Source organism: Lolium perenne, chromosome 3 (genome assembly GCF_019359855.2).
Source record: "Lolium perenne isolate Kyuss_39 chromosome 3, Kyuss_2.0, whole genome shotgun sequence".
Taxonomy (NCBI): domain Eukaryota; kingdom Viridiplantae; phylum Streptophyta; class Magnoliopsida; order Poales; family Poaceae; genus Lolium; species Lolium perenne.
Window position 1 is genome coordinate 36163890 of NC_067246.2, and position 6709 is coordinate 36170598.

At 42.7% G+C, this 6709-nt stretch overlaps 1 long non-coding RNA gene across 2 annotated transcripts; it reads right to left on the bottom strand.

Annotated features, from left to right (window-relative positions):
- Window positions 1-4061: 4061 nt before the first annotated feature.
- LOC127340737 (uncharacterized) lies at window positions 4062-6306 on the bottom strand. 2 transcript variants are annotated; one of them, XR_007874844.2, is made up of 5 exons: window positions 6189-6306; window positions 5330-6066; window positions 4902-4952; window positions 4610-4816; window positions 4062-4427 (listed from the first exon to the last, which is right to left on the bottom strand). It is a non-coding gene; the product is annotated as an uncharacterized lncRNA (long non-coding RNA). The 2 variants fall into 2 exon arrangements; XR_007874845.2 differs by having other exon boundaries at window positions 4902-4955.
- Window positions 6307-6709: the final 403 nt, after the last annotated feature.

Here is a 6709-nt window from a genome sequence, read left to right on the forward strand (position 1 = left end):
AGTGGAGACTTTGAAACAAAGTGAAGATCATCCCCTTTTTGAAACTTTGCAAACCAGCACCATTTCTCAAACCACCACCACCATTCTACTCCCTTTATTATTCAAATCAATCTCACCAAAAATATTTGCAAAATTTGAACAAAATGCTCATGCGGCCATTTCGTCGAATACTTTGCAGGCACTAATCTGGAATTGGGACACACCTCATTATCCAGCGGATTTTGGCCTAAACCTCTTTTGCTTTGCGCTCATTATGGACCCTCTGCATCTCATGCATCGAGCCATGTACTTGCACGTGGTGATTAAAGCCTGGAGAGGGCTAAAGCAATGCCATGCCGTGCACCGTGCCGGCGCTCATGCCATCGATCACCACAGCCTCCCCCTCTCACTTTCTTCTTGTCCAGTAGAATCTCCTGGCCACCCTGATCATCACCGTGCACGGCCCTGGCACACGAGAGGCTGGCATTGGCCAGGCCAGCTCGCGCCCAGAACGCCCAGGCACGCCAGCGTGCGCGCTCACCGCGTACTGGACGCGCCAGAGCATGGCCTCGACCCATCTCCACCGTCCTCCCCTACACCTCTCTTTCTGCATCAAGCACCGCCACTGCACCCTCTAGCGCGTAGACACACTTGAGCACCTGCGTGTGCACCGTCGCCGTCGTCCTCATCGACTTTCCGCCGCCAGTACCGTGGCAGATTCTTCATCATCGCGAGTGATCGCGTCACCTTTTCCTGCGCCAGCTAGCCGTTGAGCATCGCCAGGATGCCAGCTACGCCACGCCGTCCTTGCCTTGGCCTTTCACGCACCGGAGACGCCGCGCCATACTCGACCTTCACGGACACCCGCAGCTCCTCCTCGCCGCTATAAATAGGACCCTCCCGCACCCCAATTCTTCACACTCACTCCTTCTCCTCCCATCTCTGATTCTCCTCGACCAGTTAGCTAGCCAAATTGTCACCGGAGCTGCGCCAATTCGACGCTGGAGCCCGCCAGTACCCGCAGATCGGTGCTGTCGATTGGAGCTTTCCCAAGCCACGCCGCCGGTACCAGGAGCCTCGTCATCCACGCCAACGTCGCCGCGCACCTCGCCGTTGACCGCCGGAGCACCAGTAGGCTCTCCCACCCCCTAGCTCCGCCGCCAGCACTACGGGTTCTCGTCGGAGACGACGATGAGCGCCGGCCGTTAGATCTATTAATAATCCTACGCCTCAGATTCATCCATACCGTTTCGCTGTAAAACGCTCACTGACAGAGGGCCCCACCAGTCAGGCAGCCCACTCGCGCGAGACGCGCAGATGGGCTGGCCCAACTTCTTCCCCCTCTGCGGCTCAGTTTTCCTTCCCGCCTAAAGCCCACACGTTTGAATTTGGATTTAGGATTTATTTGAAATGCTTGCAGATGCTTTGCTAAAACTTAAATAGTTTCAAATCGGCTGAACCAAAATTTGTGAACTTTATATTTTTGGAAAGCTTGGAAAGAGATCTAAGCAACCACACTAGTCTCACCCTCAGATTCAGTGTAGAAATCAAATAGTAAAAATAACAAGGCAGGGCCTTTTCAAACTTCAAACTTTATTTAAATTTCAACCATAAGTGATTTTGAGTTGATTCCAACTCTCATAAATCACATTTGACATACTCTAATAGTTTTTGTAAAAAGATAGCATAGTTGTTTGTATGATCATGGACTAGAGCAAAATAATGGCTATGGAGCCATTTCTAGTCCATTTAAATCATCTAAATAAAATTGATTAAATGGTATGAGAGTTACTCTCTCATTTAAATCATGGTCTTAAGTAATCCAATATAAGGTAATGATCTTAGTTTATAGCACCTCATGTGTGATTACTTAATGATATTAAATTGTTTCCTAGAAGTTTTAAATCACATGAGATATAGTATCTCATTTAAATCTTTTCCCAAATGACCATTATGAAGTGTTGACCTTGGTCAACATGTATTCATACTTTGTTATTTGAGGAGATTAAATCTTAACAAGATATAATGAGAGGAAATTATTTTCTCTTAAATAAGAACACCAAGTCAACAACCATGTGAATAAGTTTGTGATGTTAGAATGGCTTGTGTGAACCCTTGTGTGTTTTAGTCTAGCAATTAAGTTTTGTTTAGTGATTGTATACCTCGTATTCGTGTATAGACGCTAGTACCGAGGAGTACCAGGAGGAGGAGGTCTACTCTCAGAAGGAGGAAGAGAACTTTGATCACTACACCACTCAAGGCAAGCTAACACTCTTGCAAAGTTCCCAAGTGCGAAGCTCAAATGGAGCAAGGCACCATTACCTTTCTATTTCTACTTAAGGATCCAAATACCAAGTTTTACTCTTGCAAGCTTTTACCTTATTTTTATCAAAGCTTACCTTATAGTTAACTTTGGTCTAACTTTAGAATGTTACCAGAACATCAAAGGTAGCCTAGAGAAAGACAAGATAGATTAGCACCCTTCAGGACTAGTTGCTAGTGATAAACTAAAAATGACTACTCTAGATGGGAACATGTGAAAACAAATGACTTTGAAAACCTTGGAATGATGAGTCGTTCTATTGAAAGATTTTGAAGTTGAAGATGACATGAATGACTTGGTGACTTTGACAAAAACTGATGATTGGGTTTGAATGCGATAACTTTCCAATTTTGAGTGCCCCCACAATACCTGATTATGGGTAAGGCTTAACTAGAAACTTGTGCATTTTAGTATGGGTTCCCTCTAAACAAGCGTCATAGAGGTTATGCCGAGGCTGCCTCCGTTGAAAGTGAAATGACGTGAAATGAGGTGAATGTACGACCCAGGCCCTGTGCAGTTCCCGGGAGAATAGTTGGTTATCACCGGGAGGCCAAGCTCATGGGGAGAGGTGCATATACTAGAGTTTATAAGTGAAAGGTTATGGTTGATGATCCGCAGACTGAGTTATGATTATTCAGGGTTATCCCAGACGGATGTAATCAAAAGTTGTGGCACAAGTGTGCAACCTCTGCAGAGTGTAAACCTATTCGAATAGCCGTGTCCACGGTTACGGACGATTGGAAAGGCCATACTGTTCCGTTGTCCGATGTTCCTAAAAATGAATGGTGAAGTGAATGAGGATTTGACTTGAAAACAACATGGTTGTGGGAATGACACTAATGTTCCCACTTAGTTAAGTTAGGCAAATAAGGAGTCTTTCTTTTACAAGGTTTATGAAATAAAATTGGCTTTATGCAAATAAACCTATAGCTTAGCACCTCTGAATAAAATTAATAGTACTTACATTAGTATTAGTTTGCGAGTACTTTAAAGTACTCATGGCTGTGTCAATGGCCAGACTATGAAGAGGAGCAGCAGTATCAGGAAGATGGACAACAGGACGTCTACGATAATTAGGATCATCTCCTAACGTCAAGCGTTGCCTGTGGATTAGATGGACTACTACTACTTCGCTTCCGCTATGTGTTGTGTTGTTGATCATTATATCAACTATTATTGTAAGTGTGGATCATGTGATCTGTTGTTGTAAGAAGACTATGGTTTGTAATGAATGATAACTCCATGATATCAACTGTTATGTCTCGCAAAAACCATCTTCCTGGGATTGCGATGTATGGCATAATAGGCATCTGGACTTAAAAATCCGGGTGTTGACAAGTTGGTATCAGAGCCATATTTTGACCTTAGGAGACCCTAGTTAGAATGGACGTCTGAAAAATTAAGTTTCAAAAACCAAATAAGATGAATATCTTGGAAAATCTATTCACACTCTTATCCTGGAGATCTTTTCCAAAAGAGAAATTCATGCTCTACCCTTCTTAAGAATATACCTAAAAAATTTACACACTTGCTCACTTCTCTAACTTACTCATCCATTTCACTTTCAGATGGAGCAAGTCGCCAACACCAAGTTCTACCAGTTGGGGAATGGCGGAAGGCTGATCTTCGAAAAGGACTAGCATGATGAAAGGCGGCAGCCATGTTGAATTCTCTAGTGACTGGTCTATTATTGTGCCCGTCACTAGTATGAATTTTGGTATTAAAAAAATAATAAATTTTCGACCAATATGCAGTAACATGCAGGTAGAAGATACAATATATCATTTTGTAGGCAAAATCTCATACAAAATTCGACCAAACCACAATACAAAGCATGCCTATTACATGGGACATGCCACTCCAAAGCTAAGGTTGAAGATCAGTTACACAAATTTAAATATTTGTAATATAGTTAACTTACACCGGAACATTGACAAGCTCTAAGAATCCACGCAGATCTTCAAAAACACCCTCTCCAGCTATCGACACACCATAAGTTAGCATTGTCGACTGAAGAAGAAGTTGCGTGTACGTACATCTGTAGGTGTTGTTAAATGCTCTAGCCTTCCACGTATTAATCATTGGAATTTGTTGCTGAAAGGCAGATCACGTTAATACCGTCTAGCTGAAAATAAAATCAGATGTTAATTAGTATCAGAATTTGCAGCCATTTACTCAGTGCTTACTTTGGTTCAGATGTAGTTTACAAGGAGTCAAAGTCCTAATGCCATTTTCCACCTATACTTTACAAGGCAGGAGAAGCAAATAATATGAAGGAATAGCACAAGGAGTCATGCTTTTGATTACCTCCACCAAAGGTATAGCAGAAACCAAAGGTTCACTAGACAACAAGAATCTGGAGCATGGATGAAACTGCCGTGCTGGTTTCCACCTGCTGCGGGATTGCCCTTGGTCGATCTGCGGTACCAGTTCATTGATGCCAAAAGCTCTTCGTGCAATCAAATTATGGTTGGGACAATACTTCTATTACCCAACTATCACTAGTCCAACAAACTGTAGGTTACCAACCATGTACAGAAGGTTAAAAAAACTTCATTCACTGAATTAGGACAGTAAGAGGAGAGGCTGCTCTGCTCACCTTGAAATCTGACGGATGTGCTGCTCCTAGTTCAGCATACATCTTAGTTCACTGCTACATAAGAAATTATATTAAATTTCCAGCGATAGAAAATAGTTGGATATATATGACAATTTCAACTCCTGGAACATACATGATCACTGAGCAAAAGCCAATTAATTTCCTAGCTAATTTAGGGACGTCCAAAGGGATAGAACAATCTTCTTCAACTACAAACAGGATACGTACATAAATTAAATTAGACAAGACAGATGATCTATTTACATCAAACGGAAGTTAGTCTTTTGCAATGAGACGTACACAAGGGAGATAATATATCACTTGGATCATATCTACAAATAGTAATGACACAGGTCGGCAAACTCAAGTGGATTTGCGCGTGCTACCATTAAATAATGAACACAAAAATGCCAAGAGACTAAGCTTACCAAGATTTAGAAATCCCAGTTTACTTGATTATCATTTGTACCAATATCTCTCCAAAGCCATCACTAAATAAGAGATCCCAAAAGCAAGTTGAGTTCATCCCTGCAGAAATACTTAGTTTGAAATCCTAATTGATATGGTGTAAGACGGGGATTTTTTTCCGTCTTCATATTGATGACTACTATAATAAATTTTTCCCAGACATGGACAAAAGGAAAAGGTACACAATTATGCATCCGATAATCGACAATGCATCTTTTTGGATTTAGACCATATGAGCATCTGTAAGTTTATGTTTAAGGTGCAACAATTTATTTCGTTTATTTTTTCAGGCATGAATCATGCAACAGGTCCTACGAAACTAAATATTCTAGAAATACTAACCATCTTGCTTTATATTGTTGTATTGACAAAAACTGCAAAGGTACAAAAAATAGCAAGCTCAAAGGAAACGATTTACAGTTGTAGTCTGATCCTAAGCTATTTTCCAGTCATTACCATATGCAGCTACTTAAGAACTCAGTTGACATTTTTTTCAAGGGTGGTTCAGTGGGCGTGTTTGAAAAAGTAATAGCTCAAAATGAGCACAACATCCCATTTCCGAATATCGAAATGAAATATCACAAACTAACATGTATGTTAATTTGGCCTCTGTTACCTGTTTTTACTTGAATGTCCATCTATCAGCGTGAAAGTACTTCCTCGAGTAGGCCCAAAGCTGGCTCCCTGATTCCTAAATCTTTGTCAGACATACAGGTACACTTCATACAATAGTGGTTTTATCAAGTTGAAATATAAATGTAGTTCGATTGATTAAATCTTTCCAACGAATGAGGAGGATGGAGAAGAATCGGAGCATACCTTCCAGGGATCCATACTTCCCCGTGAATCTCACACCAACTAGCCATGAACCAAGTTAGCAAGAGCACAGCTACGCAGAGCACTACATGTGGTAGCTTTCCCGTCGGCGATGTGGTGGCCGCCCGCTGCACAGATTCAAGGACGCCGAGAAGGTCAGCCACATCATGGACTTCCTATTGGCTAACACGGGGGAGATGTAAAAATATTAGCGCATCGCGCCGTCCTCAAACGCACGACGCACACGGCATTACCTGATGCAAAATGACGCCGGACATCGCCGCGTGCGCCAGGCCGATCTTGCCCAACGACGACCATGGTGACGGGAAGATGTAGATGCCTGCGTCGACGAACGGCGAGGGAACACGGCGTGGAATGGGAGCTCTCTCGAATCTCTCCACGACGGGGTGAACCGAATGATGCGGCGGCAGCGATCGATGCGGTGGAGAAGGAGAGGGATTGATCTGATGTGGAAATGGGGATCACTGTGATCTGCTCACGGTAGTTGTGGATCTAGAAATCCC